This window comes from Struthio camelus, chromosome 8 (genome assembly GCF_040807025.1).
Source record: "Struthio camelus isolate bStrCam1 chromosome 8, bStrCam1.hap1, whole genome shotgun sequence".
NCBI classification, from domain to species: Eukaryota; Metazoa; Chordata; class Aves; order Struthioniformes; family Struthionidae; genus Struthio; species Struthio camelus.
In genome coordinates this window covers 32,869,633-32,888,602 of record NC_090949.1, presented here as the reverse complement: position 1 = coordinate 32,888,602, position 18,970 = coordinate 32,869,633, and the positions used below count along the sequence as shown (strand labels likewise).

General features: G+C 45.5%; 1 long non-coding RNA gene across 1 annotated transcript in view; it reads right to left on the bottom strand.

Annotated features, from left to right (window-relative positions):
• The window catches only part of LOC138068058 (uncharacterized), a 114,445-nt gene extending 96,982 nt beyond the window's left edge, over positions 1 to 17,463 (bottom strand). The window contains exon 1 of the long non-coding RNA XR_011142624.1: positions 16,349 to 17,463. This is a non-coding gene — a long non-coding RNA (uncharacterized lncRNA). The remainder of the gene's footprint in view (positions 1 to 16,348) is intronic.
• Between the last annotated feature and the right edge of the window lie 1,507 nt (positions 17,464 to 18,970).

Below are 18,970 nucleotides of genomic sequence, written 5' to 3'. Positions count from 1 at the left end.
CCTAACCCAGTGCTGCCCAGCATTCAGAACTTCGCTATTCTTTTTTTCATCTTTAGACTATAAATTCAAAGGCACAAAATGTAAGAGAAGAGCTCAAATCTGACCAACTCAGTGTATGCAGATCTTAGGGTAGTGCTGTTTTTCTGCTGGGAGCTCTCCTATCCACCCTCTTTACAAAGGATGTTAAAAAAAGAATCTGAATTCCTGCCTTCATCAGAGAGACTGTTCAGCCCTCTAGAAAATGGCAAGGGGTACAGACGCCTGTGAACTTGGAAGAACAAGCAGGCTGGTTCTCTCCCATGGGAAGGGCTTTGCACAATCACGATGAAGAGAGAAAATCTGACGCTACTTTAAAGAGAGAGGATATAGTTCTATTTCTAGCAGGGACATTATGTGAGTAACTCCTGCTGCAGTCAAAGGATTTTGCCCTTAGATATCCATGGGAAGAAACGGGAGCCACAGAGTCAGTTTTTGTGCCAGCTGATGGAACAAGCACCCTCCAGTGGTAAATAAATAGCTCTAAACATTGGAATATAGCTGGAGCCACTGGAAGTATCCTTGCAGGCACAAATGGATTTATGACCCAAAATCCAAACAGGAATTATCATTGCAAGCACTGCTGATGCCAGTGGGCATTCACTCCCTGCCTATCGATCCTGTTTGACTCATAGATCCCAGTGATTCTCCTCAGGACAGCCATGCAATCAATCTGAAAGCATTTGGCTTCTGCATAGCCTGTGGACATCATGAATTTTCTGCATTCCCTACTATGCTACGTGCACACTCGCCATGGAAGTCTTGATTTAGCTGCAGCAATCTGTGCTGCCTGTTCCCACGGCAAGAGATACTTATTTTATAGACTCTGAACTCAAATAGATGCCAATGCATAGCTGACTGTGTGTCAGAACCAGGTCACTGACCCAATCTGCTGCTGGAAGAACCGTGTATAAATTCAGCCAACCTCAGAACTGCAGTATCAGCTAAGCCTGCCTCTAGCCACCCTAGGCTGCCAAGCTGGCTGCCGTCTTGTGCTGGTATACTGCAAGCAGAGAAAGCTTGGCCTGTAAATCTGACTTGAGAGATGATGGGACATCAGGGAATTGCACCCTTGGAATGACAGCAGGTTTTAATTGCTTTTGCTACTGCAGATCCGATATATGCTACACAACCAAAGGGGAGTGACTTCACATCTTGGCCAGCAGCCAGCAGTAGCTTCCCGAACTATAGATGAGCAACAGCACTTTGTCCTAAGAGGGAAGTAGCCTATACACATAGCTGGATTGACTCGAGCCACCTCTCCTGCACAGGGAAAGTGCACTGAACAGCTGACACACCGTAAATCACTTTGAGAAACGGGAACGTTCTGGCTGAGCCTGCTTTCTGCAGTGTGCAGCCACAGGTCACACCCTGCCATGCTTCCAGGCTGGCGGACTGGCACTAAGGTCTGAGTTGGGCTTCACGTGTTTTACTGTGACTGGCCACTTTGACAACACCCACACGCACACATACCGCCATGTTTTAAAGCATGGCTACAGTTTCACAAAGCCTTAGATCCAGTTAGTCAGCAATTCAGCAGCTGGCCACTGTGCCTTCTTCAGTAGCAGTTCCATGATCAGACGATCCTGAGCCCTTTGGGAATCTCTGGAATGGACCCACGGTTGCATTTCTGTCAGCTCAGATAGGACACAGATGATCTGAGTTTTCACCATCTTTATGGTCCTATGCCAGCTATGGGAGGGAGGACGATACCTGATCCAGCATAAAGCCTGTCACCATCAAGTGAAGCCACCAGTGTATCTTGAACATGTTTGAACCAGCAAAGAGAGTTTCTACTGGACCAGCATGCTGTGTCACATGGCTGCAGTGTTTTGGATCCAGTACTAACTGCCCAAAAGACAGATTTACTCTATCATCAGACTAGGGACTTTGCTTGAACTGCTTTGGTTTAAGCCTTGATTTAGGCTCATGCATAATTCATAACGAGGACGATAACAGATGGCAACTCGTTAAGCCACAGGAACTCAATCAGTTCTGATCACATGACAACATTCTAAATAATTTAAATCATATCTTACTGCAAGAGCTGTTCTACCGGGGCCAAGTGTTACAGAGAGACTCCATTGCCACTCTGTGGGAGTCACCTTACAAGGCAGTTGTTAGTAAGTCCCCCTGGACACATAGGGAAAAACTGAGGCACAAGAGTGAAGGGCTTCCACAAGCTCACTCCACGAAAGCAGCTCACTAGTGTCCTCCTGCTCCCCTGCCCCACAACCCCAGCATGCCCCATTCCCTCCCTCTGTCTATATTGCACATGTTTACACAGATATTTGCAAGAGATAAGTTCAGACAAAATCATTACTTAAAAAAAAAAAGTGGTTGCCTGTACTCCACAACAGGTATATGGTACAACCAGGACCAGAGGCTATCAGCCATGACAAAATTGCATTGAATCAATGGACCTACAAACTAGATTCAGATCTTAGCCTTCTACTGGCAAAAATCCACCCTTGCTCCTGGTTTACCCCACGCTTTCAGAGAGGACATGGGGCAGAGGTGGGAGAGGGATTGGGGCCATTTCTGATTCCCAGTTTTCATACTCAGCTGAGGAATCTAATCAATGTAAGAGGCAGCAAGAAAAGAGAGGCTTCATAAAAAATGATTCAAAACCGGAGCAGTGCTAGACATGGTTTCCTGAAACATTTAACGCAGCTCTAGGAGTCCTAATGCTGGGTCAAAAAAGCCAAAGCTATATGATGCAAAAGTGCTGATCCAACATAAAGTCACTCTGCAGTTTAAGAATTCACGGATTTGCCTTTTACGGCGGCAGGCTCTATGGTAGGTCAAGGCTTGGCTGTCTCCTGGCAGTGAGAGTAAGAAGATAAAGCCATCTCATCTGCTCTGGCTAATTCATCAAAAATGCATGCATGTCCACACTTGCCACAGATCCCATTTGTTCTGTGGTATGTCACAGCAGTGAAACATCGATCCCTACTCTCATGTCAGGATACTTCTTTCTCCCTCAATTATAGGAGGAGACTAGCTTTTCAACACATGGCCTAAAGCTTGGTGACATGAAGACCTTTCACTGCCTCCACTAGAACCAGGAGGCCCTGCCAAACTCCTCAGACACTCCAGGAAGCAATCGGGGGCTGAGGGGAGCAGGGAGTTTTCCTCTGATGAGTTTCAGCACTTTCCTTTTCTCTCCATCAGTTCCTAGGCAGTCATATGCACTTGAAATCTGGAGTTCTGCAGGAAAGTTTCATTCCCAATGAGTCAAAGCAGTCTCTGAAATGAGACTCCTCTTTAGGAAAGAAATGTTCCAGAAATATTTGAACATGCTCTGTGTTACAGAAGTGCTTCTGCCATCTGTACAGGGGGCTTGCTGCTGCTCTACAACAAGGCACCATAAAGATTATAAAAGGTTACTGAATTATTATTGTTGTCCTCAGCATACTTATCTACCCCTTTGAGGAGACACACTGAATTTGAATCTACTCTGGAATTCCAGTCAATCATAATCAGCACAGTCAGGCCTGGCTGAAACACAGGCGTTTGCTGCTAACCATAAGCATAATTAACACAGACTGCTGCCTCCTGCCTCCTGACATATTACAAGGGAACACTGCTTACACTACATGCATCCTTAAACATCATTTGACTGCCAGACCATCTTTACTCTTCATTTCCAAAATCAATGTCCCCTTTTTTAAACACTTGGAATATCAATGTACTTGTAAACTGACCAGCTAAATTCCTCCACAATAACTGTGCTGGGCACCTCATCTCCTTAATGGGCTGTACAAACAGTAGGAAACTGCCACCTAAACTCCTCCCCTTTCACAGAGGTGCTTGAAGCCCTGTTAGTATGAGCACAATGTGTGGAGTTCTCCAGCTTGCTAGAAGCCACCAAAGCATGAGTGTGAGGTTTCTCTCTCATGCACTATTAGCACTTTGTAAAGTTGTTGGCAGAAATCACATTACCCAAAATAAAGCCCCGTGTAGAACAAGATGGACCAAAGTCTCAGCTGGGCTAAACTCTTTGAGTCCAAGGCATTTATGCCAAAAGACATGAGCAGAGATATGGCTCCACAACATCCTCTAAATCTGTGCGTTAGCACTGAAGGACATAACAGTAGATCGTGACAACGACCCTGCCCTGGTCTTTAGACAACGTTGCAAATCAGAATATACATCATGCCATGGAAGAACCTAAAACACGGAGGCACTGCTCTCCAGAATGGTAATCATCACATAACTTCTCAGAGACAAGGCAGCTTCACATTCAGACAAAGGCCATGCAAAATGCCCCTGCACTGGGACGGGGTCAAATTCACTTTGCCAAGTGAATCCAAGCCTCTAGAGAAACTGAGCCCAAAGGCAGCCAATATCCAAGTAGGCCCCAGGGGAAGCAGCCACAGAGAACCAAGAGTGATTCTCTCCATTTGAATTTGGACAAAAGAAGCCCTCTTTGTAAGGAGCAAACTCCACTTTTGCCACTAGGAGTGACTAGTCCGCAGAATATATAAGGCCCAGATCATGCTCACGGTCTCTCATTTCTCCATCCTCATGGCTGCCTAAATGAGAACAAGCAGCTAAGCTGCTCTCACTTTGGTGGGGCACGGAGAGAAACTTCTTACAGGCAGCGATGGACACTGCTTCTCTCTGCATTGCTTCAGGCCCAGGCTTCAGCTACCAGCCCCAAAGGGAGCCCCATTTCACATATAAGTTATTCAACTTGCCTTTCTCAGACAGAAATCTGCAAAGAAACCACATTACTCTCATGCCCACTTAATCAAGCTTTTTAAGGAATGACTCTTTCAATCTGAAAAAGCAACGTGACAACATTTTTTTTTTATTTCAAGGAAATGAGGTGTCTTTCTTATATTATGAAGAGTCTTAACTTCAAAAGCAATGAACCTTACACTGCACTCTCATTACAGGGAACAGAGATTATAAGCCATTTTTTAACTTAACAGGGAATTGGAGTGGTCTGAACCCAGATTGAACTTAGCAGTCTTTCAGACAGGCCCAAACCTGAATCTCCACTCAGTGCTCCCAAACTTCAGGGCAGGTCATACCTGGCTTATGTCTCTTGTTCCGAGCATGCCAAGTCCTGCAGTTCCGTGCAGGCCCTTGACACGCTCCCAGCTAACTGGTGTACTGGCTACCTGCCTCTGGGGAGGAGATACAGAATGAAACGCAAGATACTGCAATGCAGTGACCTTGTACGATAAAATTGCCTGAGGAAAACGAATAGCCAGCATTTCAAGGAACAGCTCTAAAGAAACCAGTGCCAGAGTGAAGGGTGCCAAGGACAATGAGCTTAACAGAGGCCGGAGGAGGGAGGGAGACAGGGGCTGGGAGTTTGGGATAATCAGTCTGAGACAGACCAGAGAGGGAAATGTGAAATGTCAGGCCAGTGGAAGGTGCTTTATAGACTATCCAACAGCGTCCCCTCGTGGCAATAGCTAAAGCCTACCATCGTAGACACGGATCCCCTGCAATCATCCAGGGACCTACACAAAATGCATCTCTCTGTCTTTAATTACATGAGTGACTAACGGAAATGGATAAATAAGAGTTGCTAAGCCATTCTGATGACTGAAGCTATAAGGTTACGGTATGTTTTCAGTCAAGCTGAAGCATGAGAACTGCAAAACAAACTGTTTATATGAATCCATACACTCCTGCTCCGGACTCTCCCATGGCTACCTGCAGACTTGCCCAGGCTGATCACCTACAGTCAGACCTGCACAAGCTAATCATCGGCTTACTCAGCAAAGAGGCTACCATACGTAGGATGTGTTTTGTGTAGCTGGTCAACAGGAACCTAAAGCTATCTTCAGAAATTGGCCTGTTACATTGGAAAAAAGGTTCTTTGGCTGTTTTTCCAGCTTTCCCTTTTCATGTCAGTTCTAAGGAAATTCTTCGTTCAAAGGCTCTATTTCAGAAAGGCATAAATCACTATAAAAATACCAAGTTGGTATGTGAAGTAGATTCAGCCAGGCTTGGAGAACTCCTTTTTGTGTCCAGCAAGACAGCACCAGCACAAGAGTAGGCTGCCACTAGGAGTGAGGTTAGATGGCCACAGAAAGGAGGAGAAGTGAGGCCGTGGACAAAGTCAGAAACTTCCTTTCAGATGGTTGGTTTCTCTCCTGCTTAGGAGCAAGGAAATCGCAACAGAATAGGTAGATCATTGATACATGTGAGCACTTGCTGCATGGTAGACTCCCCCCAAAAGGTCCCCAAAACCTCAGAAACCACAGAGGTGACACATATGCCCCCCTGAAGAGAAGGATGGAGGATCAGAAGGAGGGAAAGATCCATTGAGATAGAAGCCATATCTTGCCATGATGACAAATCTATTTTGAATTTTTTTTTATGGAAAAGTTCATCTTCCTGGCACCCCAACTCCTCCCCCTGTAATCTGACTTCTGGTGGTTCATAGGCCAAAACCCCCAGGCGTAGTCCACAGCCTGAAGAAACCCGTGGGCTGCCAGAGGAAAAAGGAAGCTCAAGAAATGGACAAAGGCCTTCCCTCAAGCTCACTGACCCCATGTGCCAAACATATGGGGTCAGTTCAAGCAGTGCAGAGAAACTTCAGTGCTTTGTGGCTGTGGCAGAGCAGTTCTGCTAGTGGAGTTCCTTAACTCCTGTCTCACCCTGGGGCCTCCTCCCTGTCATATCACCCATGGACACACATCTCATCTCACTTGCATCTGGGAAGAAAAGCTATAAAGGACTGCAGAAACTAGCTAACTGGAGCAATGAAAACCATGGAGGAGACAGAACATAGGACAGACCTCCCCAAGGAGTGCTTCACAGTGACAGGGCCATGTTCTCTAAACCATTCTGCTTACCCACTGAGGGGACTTAAACTCCTCTGCATTAAAGGAGCACTTGGGATGCTGGTTCTGTGGATTTCAGTGGAGCTCTGTTAGCTAGTATGTGCTTTCCCACCTAATGCTCTGTTTTTGGCTGTCACAGGACACCAAGATCTGGGTAGATATAATCCCATATTAACTCAGTACCTCTTGTACCAAGAGGCCTCCCCCCAGGATCCAGAACCCCAAAGAAGGTGCCTAAACCCCCATAGTGAGAGTTAAGCATAAAAACCTATTTCCTGCAGTGGAAACTGGCAAAGGCAAACCAAAAAGAGACACCACCTGGATACCCCTTCTTCTAAATATTATGTGCTGTCAGGCTTCTTCAGCATCCAGAGCTGATAATGCCCTTCAAAGAAAGGTATTTGCTGCTGTATGGTGCTGTGGAGAACAACTGATTTTTTTCCTTTTAAAAGCATAAGGAAGAGTACTAGCCTAGCAGTCAGAGTGTTCAGTGGGTGTCCCATACCCCTGGACACTGGGTTCCTAGGAAGGAAACATCTCCTTGGAGCCTTAGCAAGAAAAACACTGCTGAAAGCACAGCCCAGAACCTGTCCCTCCTGTCCCAGCGCACAAGACTTTCTGTTGTGGATAATTCTGCCCTGCTCTGCCTCATTGCTTTCCAGTGGGTGCACCCCAAGCCTTCCTTCCAGGCCCTCCATCAGCCTGCCCATGCCTCCTCTGACAACTGCTGATCTCAACAGTTCAGGCAGTCTCTGGAAGGCGTGTATTAACTCCCGTGCACTGAGGAAAACCCAACTCTCCCACTCCCTGGGAAGGTGTTTAGACTTCAACTTCATTTAGGCTTTGACTCACAATGCGGGCAAAGTCCCTAGGGGCTCCACACTTTTGGAGAGCCTGACGGCGATAGCTCAGAGAAGGCAGCACTAGGATGGTGTGGAAACAGAGCTCCAGGCACATGAGGCTATTTCCAGTCCAGGCTTTTTTGACCTAGCTTTGCAGTCCAATGTACATTTACATTAAAGAGGAGACATCCATCAGCTGGTGCAGCCCCAGTTCACCCACTGTTCTGGGACTCACTGACCTAAGCACTATCTCCATCTGTTGCTCCTTCAACAGTACGTGCCAGTAGTACACAAACTTCAAAGCGATGCTGGGTTTTCTTGCTGACAATAACTATTTTGATAAAAGACAAAACAAAAAGAAACAATTGCTCTGAAAAACAGCTAACTTTTCCTAGCTACCCCTGTCCTGATGTAACATGAATCTTCACCAATCTAGAAATGAGATAGTACAGATTAATAATGATCTCCAGGACATAAAAAGGATGAACACAAAGTCAGACACTGCCCATACAAAATAATCCACACAGGAAGAGAAATATGCACAATGTAGCAGAACTGTACAAATCTGAGCAGTTCAGAGCTCAGCTTCATACTAAATTATTCAGTAGCCAGCCCGGGATGGATTCTGAGCTAGCTTAATTCCAGAGGGCATCACTGAGATCAAGTCAGAGATGTCTCTTTCAGTCCCCAGATTGCCCCTCCAGTCCCACTACATCTGGAAGTGTAAATTCTCTGAAATGTTTATATCATAATTATGATTTTCCAATATTTACATAAAACTCTCGTCTAAAAGAGAAACTAGATGAAAGTCTTTCACCATGTGTTCACGATTCCAGCTAGCTGATTTATGAAGCTGCTTACATCTCTTTTCTTGCATGCAATGATTAAACTGTTAAGGGTATTTTTCCCACAATTGGTTTCATACCATGCTGAAAATTCCACATAAACCCTCTCATAAGGTCCTGGGGTGGACTTTGAAATTGCCTACAAAGTCCTGCAACTCTCATTGACTTTATAAATGCCAGCCCTAATCAGATTCCCCCAGAAGGCTCCAACTATCACTCTTTGGCCTCTCTGACACTCATAAAGGGCAAGTTTCTCAGCCCAGATCCACAGCCCATCCAGGACCAAGAGAGGGCAGTGCATCCTACAGTTACAGCCAGCACATTAAGAGCTGTCAGGACGTTCAGGCAAAGAAGCAAGAGTCTCTTTTCCTCACTGCAACCACATAGCATTAGTTTCTTATGGCAACTAGGCTCGTACTATCCCATTCGTGGTGCATCTGTGTCTGTCTAAACATCCTGGAGTACCTCAGTCGATCCCAACCAAGCTGGACACTAGGGTGCAGGCCTCAAAGGTAGCAAATTCCCCTAAGCTTCACAAAAACTGGAAGTCAGGCAGAAGAGAGGGACTCAATTCTTGTTCCCACTGACGACAGGCTGAGAGGTTTGCCTGTTACTAGTCAGCAGAGAATCCATATGCGGAAAGGTGAAAGACAATCAGACACACTGGAAACCAAGCTACAGTAATCTTGCTGTTCAAAGAACCACATGCTTTAAAGAGTAAGGTAATTTGCACCTTACAGGAGAAAAATAATGAAAGCAAGTAGCTGTATCTACCTTTAGAAGAATATTTGAGAAGCATAAAGATCAACTCCCGTGTGTCTGGAACCAGAGTGCTCCAGCAACAGGAAGAGTCATTCCCTCCTGCACACCAGGATGAATCAGTCCAGACAGGAAGAGTAAAAAAAAAAAGCAACTGTGAGGCTGAATACAGACTCGAACATGGCTACACCTATCTGCTGTGTGGAGGCAAGGGAAGGTAGAAGAGGGTGCTGTGCAGCAAGAAAAGCGTCCCTCTTCATCCTGAAGATGGGATATCATGTCACAGTAGGCAGTGCTAATGGGGGAACAATATTACTCCTCAGCACTCTGACTCCTGCTGCCATAAATCCTCCCCACCATAAAGAAGAGGCTGAGGCTCAGAAGGGCATTACTTTCAATTCTGCAATAACCTGCTTTGCAATCCTGGACAGGTTCTCCTCTCCTAGTGGGGACTACCCTTAAATCTAAGTGAAAGATAGAGATATGGGATCTCTCTATGCATTTAAAAATAGCTCACCTACACATTTCACAGGAGGGCAGGTGCTAGTAAGTAGCTTTCATGGTAGCCCCAGCAACAATAACAGCAGCGGTGAAAACACCACCACCTTTCTCCAATTCATCCTTACTTCCAGCATCTATCATACCGATAGAGACAATTAAAACCTGGAAGAAGCCCCAGGATGCCGACAATCAGTAACTGTAGGCCAAGCCTGAAACACAATTAAGGATCAGTAGTTACCAGTCTGTGAAACAGGCCGGGCTAGTCTTATGAAGTCAGCACAGGACCGGCATCTCTGGTCCCTGTCTCATTCTCCCCCATGAGCCTGGACCACATCTCACACATTTTCAGCAAGCTGCAACTCTACTCCTGCCCACACACCAGGCAGAGCTTTTAACTTGCCAAACAGTTTTTCATGGATCACAGCGTGGGAAAGGAGAGAGGTTTAAGACATAAATAAAATGAGCCCAACCTGGCCACTGAGAGGAAAGTGATGCATCATTATTAGATCACGTCAGGACCAGCAGACTGTAAGTCAGGACTCCCACTGTTAGAGATGTGCTGCAGATAGGGGCTGTGTCACTTCGCTGGACCCCATCAGGAGACAAACACTGTAGCTGCAGCCTTCCTTATATTGCATAATCAAGTACAGCAGACTAATCCTCCACCCAGAACCGAGCAGAGTTCTGGCAGCTACCAAAGCCCACCCTTGAATGAATGGATGAAGTGGGTGGATCACTCACTGAGTAACAACAGCAGGAACATATTGCTCTGTAAGCTGAGTTGACACGTTTCTTACGCCAAAGCTGCTGCCTGATGACCTATGAGTTAGGAGGGCTCTCACAGGTCATCTGAAAAGCATCATCTCCAGCAGAATTTGCTCAGATGCTGCCAATGATCTTGTTTCCAACACTACTACTAGCATTTTAGCTGGTTTTAAGCAAATAAGGTTTATAGCATTGCGTTATCTCTGCTTTTGCCCACTCGTTCACTTACTTACCCCACGCCCCAATAACTTAAACCATTTCGCCAACTTTGGCCAAATTTGACACAAGACAGAAGGTTTAGTGCTACTAAGCACTGACAAATTTAATTCAAATAGGCAATCTGATATATCTTGTTGATGTAGCCGCCAAGAGGCGGGCTACAATGGGAACTCAGCTCTTGGGCACCAGAATACCTACATGCAAGGAAGCCACATGTCTCGCTGTCTCAGCGCTACTGGAAATCTGTGCCTCGTCAGGCAGCAGACAGCCTGCTTGTGAGGAAAGTTTCTCCTCTCTGGGCTCTCTGATGTCTAAAACGTCAGACTGGATTCCCAGCTTAACAGTGAAACAACTGTAAAACATAGGAAACTAAGTTTCATTAGTCCTGCTGCACACAGAACTCCTTTCTTTCCACTGAGGTCTCTAGCTTTGAAAGAATCAATCTCATATTAAACAAGATCCAGCCAGGCCAGCAAAAGGGGACTTTCAAGGAACTCCCAGCTGCTGCAGGACACAACTCATCACTACTTAATAACATTAGGGCTTACAGACTAGTCAAGGCTCACAATACTAATTGCTGTACAGATGGAGTAAATGGACAGCCCCTGCCCCACAGTTCATTAAAAGCACGAGCCAGATAAATGCACCGATGAGAAGGAAGAATTAACCACAGCATTAACCACATCTCCATATAGGCTACAAGGGTGTGTGATGGAAACTGCCATCTTGTAGTAAATTGATTCAGGAGAACAGAAGGTGGCTTCCACTATGATTATTTGAGGAGTGAGGGGGAAGACACCATGCATTAGAGAAGACAGTATGGATACACTTGTGAGAGCAGTGAACAACTAGCAGGGACTGGAGCATTCATGGAGCGCTGGTGGCCTTGCACAACGTAAAAAACAAGAGCCAAGGAAGATGACTGAAAGGAGGAAGTTATGTTGCAGAGTGGTAACAGATCAAAGGCTGGGAGCACCTAGGAGTGAAAGGAGCAGCTGATAACATGATAACTCTCTCATTTGAAGAGAGCCTTCAAATGAGTCACTCACAGATCAAGCGCAATGTTAAAGGGATAACACAGCTGTGAGTGCCAGCAGGCAGATGAGACAGGAGAAATCCAAGGATTTAGGCTTTCACGGCCTTTAAGAACTTCTCGACATTGCTGAAAACTGAACCCTTGTATTTGAACCAAAATTTGAACCAAACATGCTTCCACCTCCCCTATAGTCGCACCTGCAGATCCCTTAGCACAGCAATAAGGTGTTCCTCCGACCTCAGTCCCTCTGAATGGCTGCTGCTTCCCACCCCAGAGCTGTCCAAGTTTCAGCAATTGCCATCAGTCTGCATTTAATAATCTGCATAAAGTAATGGAATCTGCCTGAATGAAAAATCCAGTGGAAATGCAACCAAGGCAATCATACTGTTAAAGAAGTTCAAAGAGGAAAGAGGTTCTTCCATCATAACTAAACATACTGGCAGCCTCTCTGCCTAAATATCCCCGCATTTTCATTAGCAGTTTCACTTCTCCCATCTCAAAACTCCTGTGCGGGACTGCCGGCGCCAAACAGCTGCAGTGCACTACCTAGTGCAAAACTCTGACAGCAGGAGCGTGATTTGGGGTTTCCATATCAGCGAGGACAAGTGAGGTAGTGTTCTGATCAGGAGGTACAGGTGCCTCTAAAGAGATTTTGTGGACCAGTACTTAATGTAAACCAGTCTTTTGTGCTGATTTAAGCCTGGCACTACACAGGCCTGTGTGGCAGTGAAGCAGAGTAAAAGACAAAATAAAAGGCACCAGATCTGTAAAATGTTCTCCATTCCCCTCACATCTCAGTTCTATTTAGTGGTTCATCTCTTCCACAACAACCTCTTTCCTGCCTATTCTGTTTCACTAATAAGAGCTTAGAAAATCCTCCAGCTTTACAGATTTGTTTCTCAAGCTTCAATGCAGAACTTAGACAATGAGAAACTGAAGAAGCAGGTCTTGCTCTGAAGGTCAAAACCTAATTCTGAAGGAATCTGCACAGGGCAAAAAGCCAGCAAGGAGTTCCCTGTTGCTCTAACATATTGCACCACATCATTACAGCTGTATTAGGGAAATGTCAACTGCTTTTGTTCCTGGATATCGGCTGCACACACACTACAGAAAACAGCCTTAACCCTCAGAGTACTGCACCTTACTACAGTCATTGTTGCACTGCTCTCAGCTAGATTACCGTAGCCCGTAAATTGACAGTACCCCATTAGCGTTGGGCTCACCGTACTGCTTCCTATCTGCCTAGCCACAGTCTTGATGCTGTTCTCCTCAACAGTTGCTTGCTTGTCCATACCAGATTCATAGCTCCTATTCACAGTTCTACTTATAATAAGATTGTCACTTGTATAAATGATTGGATTTGTATTACAACAGCCATGACACACATACAAAGAGTAGTCTCTTTACAACAGCTCCCCTCTCTGCAGCACTTTGCCAATTTCAGGGGTTCTGTATCAGAAGATCAACGAGATCTCTGAAAAGCGATCAGCAAGCAAGGCTGGGACAACTCAAGGACAAAATAAAAGCATCCAAAGGCTATCTTGCAAAACTGATTGGTGCCTCACACGCTTCTACAGCGTATCAGGGACACCTGAAGTCTCTGTTTCAGGTTGTTTCATCTCTAAAATGTCACTGCATGACTTCGTCCCTGCTCTGGCCGAGTTCTACAATCTATTATTATGGCAAGTTCCCTCAGCTAACTTGCCTCTGGGTGGCTCTCAAGGTGCAACTGTGGCTTGACACTGAACATCCTGTTTGCACAGTTTCTCTGCTTCACCAGCAGCTCAACAAGGGCCACTGGAGCATCAGAAATAATTCTGTCATTGTAATTCATCTGATACTGAACTCGCATGTCAGCGGTGTAATTTACCTCTAATGACAGTAAACCACTCTAACCAACATAGGGAAAGAAATGATCTTTAAAAGAGGTAATTTTGCCTAGAACCACACACATCAAAACTTCACTAGTCATGTTCAGGGCTCTATTCCAAATTTGATGCTGTTGAATGGCTTCACTCTGCATTTCTGCACTTCTGCGCCTTCACCTTGTTTTAAAAGTTAAGCCTTAGCTTTCATTTTCCTCAGTTTGTGAAGCTTGTTTCAGGAAGAATGAACAACCCTCTTGCGATAGTTTCATTTCCCAGCTCAGAGCTGTGGAGAAGTGTTGTGAGACCCATCAGATGGTCTGAATCGAAGGGCTGGAAACAAACCCACACAGTAAAGCAGGACAGGGCAGATCCAGTCATACCCCGGAATTGGCTGTTCTTCCCTTTCAGTTGCATTTACCTTAGTATACTGTTCCATTCTTTCCACAGTCGCATCATGCTGTTCCCAGTCAAGGGAAACAGTTTGAAACTTGGCTTTTATATTCAGGAGATTATTGGGTACTCAACTCCTGCTGAATTAAGAAGAGTCATGGTTCAACTCCTGTTTCCTTTGGACACTAAGATGACAAGGGGGACAGACTTGCAGTGATGACGTGTCTCCTCCAGCAAGATCCATTCACCTTTTCTCCTTCCCTGTCAGCCCCACAATGGTCTGTAGCAGCAGTCAAAATTAATGCCTGCAGAGCAGCTAATGACACCTCGCTATCCCCCTTTGAGGCGTGTTAGATACTCAGTAGAAAAGCACTGTATGAGAGCTAAATTTCATAATTATGATTACTCATATACATGAGTAATCCCAGCTTGAAGCCAAGGTAAGCTGCCTCTGTGCAAATCACTGTTGACAGCAGGCTCTGCCTTGGAGGTTACCCCAGTGTTAATTTTCTTTTTAGCTGGCCAATAGTTGTGAAGGCAGCAAAAATCCCTAGTGCAGACAAAGTCTAAAAGTATATTGCATGAATGTGTCAGATGATGGCCCTGAATAGACTCATACACTTCTTAAGTCTGCTAAAACCTTTTTTTGCCTAAAACCGTGCAGATGTCTGAGGAGCCAAATGCATTTGTGTATCTACTATGTGTTATCTGTCCATTGCAATTGTATTTTTCGGGCATTTTATGTAGTTTTTCAATACACAAATGCCTTTAAGCCCACTGCTAAAGGCAACCAAATATTATTAATCAATATCTAAATATGAAAAGTATGATTTTCAATAACTCAGAGGCATTTGCCCTATCTGTTCATTAAAGCGCTTTCTTGAACCTCACCTTTTACATTTAGCTATAAATAAAGTAGAAGCCGGAAACTGGAAGAGACTGGGTGGAACAAGGAATACTAGGAAGGAAGGCAGGAAGGAAGGAAAAAGTCATTCCAGAAAAACTAAATTAATTCTGTGCAACATCACTACAAAAGTTGGGTTCTGCAATATCTCAGATATCCTTTCGCCAGGCAAGGGGCCCATCAACAGCAAAAAACAGACAAACCTTTGCACATACGTTTCTCTTGGCAGTGCTTGGTATGTTTAGGGGTACAGAGAAGGGATATTTATCACCGGAAAGTTACCTTCTCTCTACTCAGATGGGTGATGGGCTTTCCTGCAAGATAATACCACTTGATTTGCTGCCTCTTAGTTTAATTCATATTCACAAAAAACGTTTACCCAAAGCCTGTGGAAAGCGTTTCTGTTCATTTGGCAGACAGGACAGAAGCCTCTTGTTTTCATCATGAGATCCAACTGTATTGGGTGCCTAATCCCAAACCATTAACCTCAGTAAGAAAAAGAGCGTTCTTCCTTTCCAAACAAATGAGCCAGGTTTCATACAGACTCACACACACTCCTCATTCATGCAACAACTGGAAAGAAAGTCCTTCTAGCTATTGTGCAGACTAAAACTCCAGTTTTCATACAAGTCCTTCTGTGCTTATGTACCATACACTGGGTGGAGTCTTAAAGACAGCACTGTAATTAATATTTATCCTGATTTTGCACATTTAGTCATTATTTAGAAAAGTATTATGAACAGGAGGTTTTCGCGCCTACCAAGTTCCCCTCGGTAACACATTGCCACGCTGCTTCTAACAGAAGATGAGAAAGATACTCTTGTATCCTAAGTAAAACATATATGTGAAGCTAAAGATTTGGTGACAACAGAACAGATTTTACGTTCTCTTCTATCAAAGTCTGTAAATGCATTTGTAACAATCACGTAGCTGAGAAGCGTCTTAACACAAGCAGAGGGGAACAGAACTAGGGTGGCAAAGGATATTTTCCGGTTAGTTGACAGATTTTGGATGGAATCCCCCAACAGCTGTAAACAACACGGAAAACCTCTGACTTCAACAACGCCATCGAGTCACCTTTTAGTTTGGCTGCATGCGTATGTTCCACCAGAACAATGCAGCTGTTTCTCTTGAGTGAAAATGCTGTATTCACTGTTTAAATAAGTGAGCTGTAAAAGACAGGACTGGCTCTAAAATGGGCTTATGAAAAAAAAGCATATTCGGTCAAGAACACAAATTAACCAAACACTCCTACTGTAATATCTCCGCAGAAGTCATTGCAATCCTCTGTCAAACCCTCTTTTTAGGATACCTGGCAACCCCACAGTCAACCCAAAAGGCACTGTTCAACGTCACAGTGTGACCACTTACCAGAACAGTAGCTTCTGGTCCAAAATGCTTCTTTTCTTAGTATTTAACACAGGGGTTCCTCATATCTAGAGATGCTTCCGGATACATATATGACACGCTCTAGAAAGTAATTATCTTTTTTTAAAGTGATCTAATCAAATAACTAGTAAAGGTGTGCCCTATCAAACTGGATAACTTGAAATCTGTGCCTGTGCAGTTGCCAAAGGCAGATCTTGAGGATATTTGCTCCCTCATTCAGTTTCTTTCCTTCATTTCTTTGCACTTTCTGATGTCCCATCAGGATCCCCTCTTCTTTTCTGGTCCCCAGTTAGATAGGTTTATTGTGCTTCTCCCTGTAACTTTTCCTCAAGTCACAGTGCATGAAAAACATTTGCTCATTGAGACTTTCAGTCTGAATAACTTCTAGAAAACATGCACCCACTCCTTTGCTAAACTGGAATATACAATCTTGTCCTTCAAGCAGTCTCAAGAGATATGCTGTCAGGGAAGTTTGTAAAAAATAACTTTAGGACTAGTATACCTCACTGTCAAAGTTATATTGTGTTGCTGTGTCCAAGAGTTACATTTTGGCAAATTCCCTTCAAACTTTTCTTCAGGACAGATGGGCTATAGCTGGCTACAGCCTAAAGTCACTAACTGTAGAGCATTCTCTTCTGCTCTTATTCACCTGGGATTACAGTCAGTACTTCTGTTACTTCTGGTATTTTTTCATTAGCTAACTCAGTGCAAATTTACAGCAGCACTTCCATGAAATAAATCTGAAAGCAGTAATGACATCTAATAAAACACATTACTTTTTCCTACAAACTTTTCTTCCATTAGTAAGGGAAAACGATGCCAACTGACTTCATCAGGCTGTGAGGATTAAATCTCATTTATAATACACTTCGAAAATGAGAAAATGTAATTTAAATGTTCATCATGTGAGTAAGCAATGAGTCAATATTCAGCATATTAATTGAATGCATTTGAACTGCTGGAATTTTTCTGAAGCCTGCCAAGTTTGAGCCATAACAGTTTCTTTCATAACTGGAGAGTAGTGTGAATGAAAGGACCTTCCTCAGATCCAGAAGCTGAAGTTCAGAGTGATACACGCATTACATTCCACTGAATATCAGCCTAAAAAAAAAAAAAAATCAGAGAGATGAATGAGCAAGATCAAAGAGCTGTGATTACCTGTTGGGTCAGTATATAAGGAATATGAGACCACTAGCAACATGCTGCAATTTCAACATGAATCAGAAACCGTGCCAGTCAAATAGACGGGTCTATCAGTCTGTCTCATTCTATAAGCAAACACTCTCCGGAACAGAGACAGGCACTGAGCTCTTACTGGAAGTTTGCATAGGTTAGACACCTAAATGTTGTTTGTGCCTTCGAAAGTCTCCCCTACGCTGAATGAGGCTCATATCTAAGACTTCAGACAGCTATTTCTTGTTTCCTAACCTCGGTGCTTTCACTGATGGCAGCCACCCATAACAGAAAACGGTTTGCCAGAAAATACCAGTTTCCAGAGACAAATGTATATGTGTGGATACTAGCACTGATCTGGACAAATCTTCTGTCTGGCTCTTCCTTCCTCCTCTTCCACGGACATAAAAAAAAGACACCGTTAAAGTGATAGATCTCGTTCTGGCAGTCTCAGGTGACCCAAATCTACTGCCTTTCATGGAGTTATCCTGCTGCCACCAGAATTTGCATGAGCAAGTTTAAGAAACACATATAATTTATTTTTCTGCTTTGGGCACTAGCAGTTTTTTTTTTTCCTTTTTCCTCATTGCACTCTGCTTCTTCCCTCACAGAATTGTATCCCTATTTCCCACAGCCTACGCTTAAAAAGACACATTTCTACAGAAGAAAACCTGCAGGCTAGTTCAGACAACGGTGCTCTCAGCCTGAGGGCCAAAAGTCGCCTTTCAGCGTACTTACACGAGCCCCCTTCCCCACCCAGGCCGGGGTGTAAAACCGAGCTTTTTTTTACCTCAGAGAGACGGCTGCCGAGCGAGGCCCCCCCGGCCCCCCGCTGGGGGCAGCCCCCGCCCCGCCTCACCGGCCCCTTCCCGCCTCTCTTTCTCCCTGAGGCTGCAAGTGCTTTGATTGCGAAAACGCAGCTACCTCCCAGCCGGCCGTAGCCCCAGGGGGATTCATTAATTGGCAAGAGGCGTAATTGAGGGCGGCGGCGGCGGTGATGGCGGCGGTGCCACCAGCAGTTGGCAGCAGGGCAGGGCGCGAGGCCCGCGCCGGGCGGGGGGGGGGGGGGGGGGAGTCGCCGGCCCCCCAGGGCCGCCGCTCGGGCCCTCCCGTTGCCCTGGCAACGCCTCTCCCGCTCACGTGACGCCCTGCCGGCAACGCCCGCCTGCTCCCGTTCCCACGGCAACGGCCGCTCCCGCGCATTCCTTCCCCCCTCCCTTCCCCTGCGAGTCCATTCATGCTGCCTCCCTCACGTGACGCGGGCTCAGCCGGGCGCTCCCCAGCCGGGCTTCGCCGCCGCTTCCGGGGGGGGGCGGGCCGCGTGTGTGAGGGCGCGCGCGGGGAGGCCGCGGCGGCGGCGGCTGAGGGGAGAGGCGCTGCCGTCAAACATGGCGGCGCGCGCGGCGGGCCGCGCCTGAGCCCCGGCGCCCG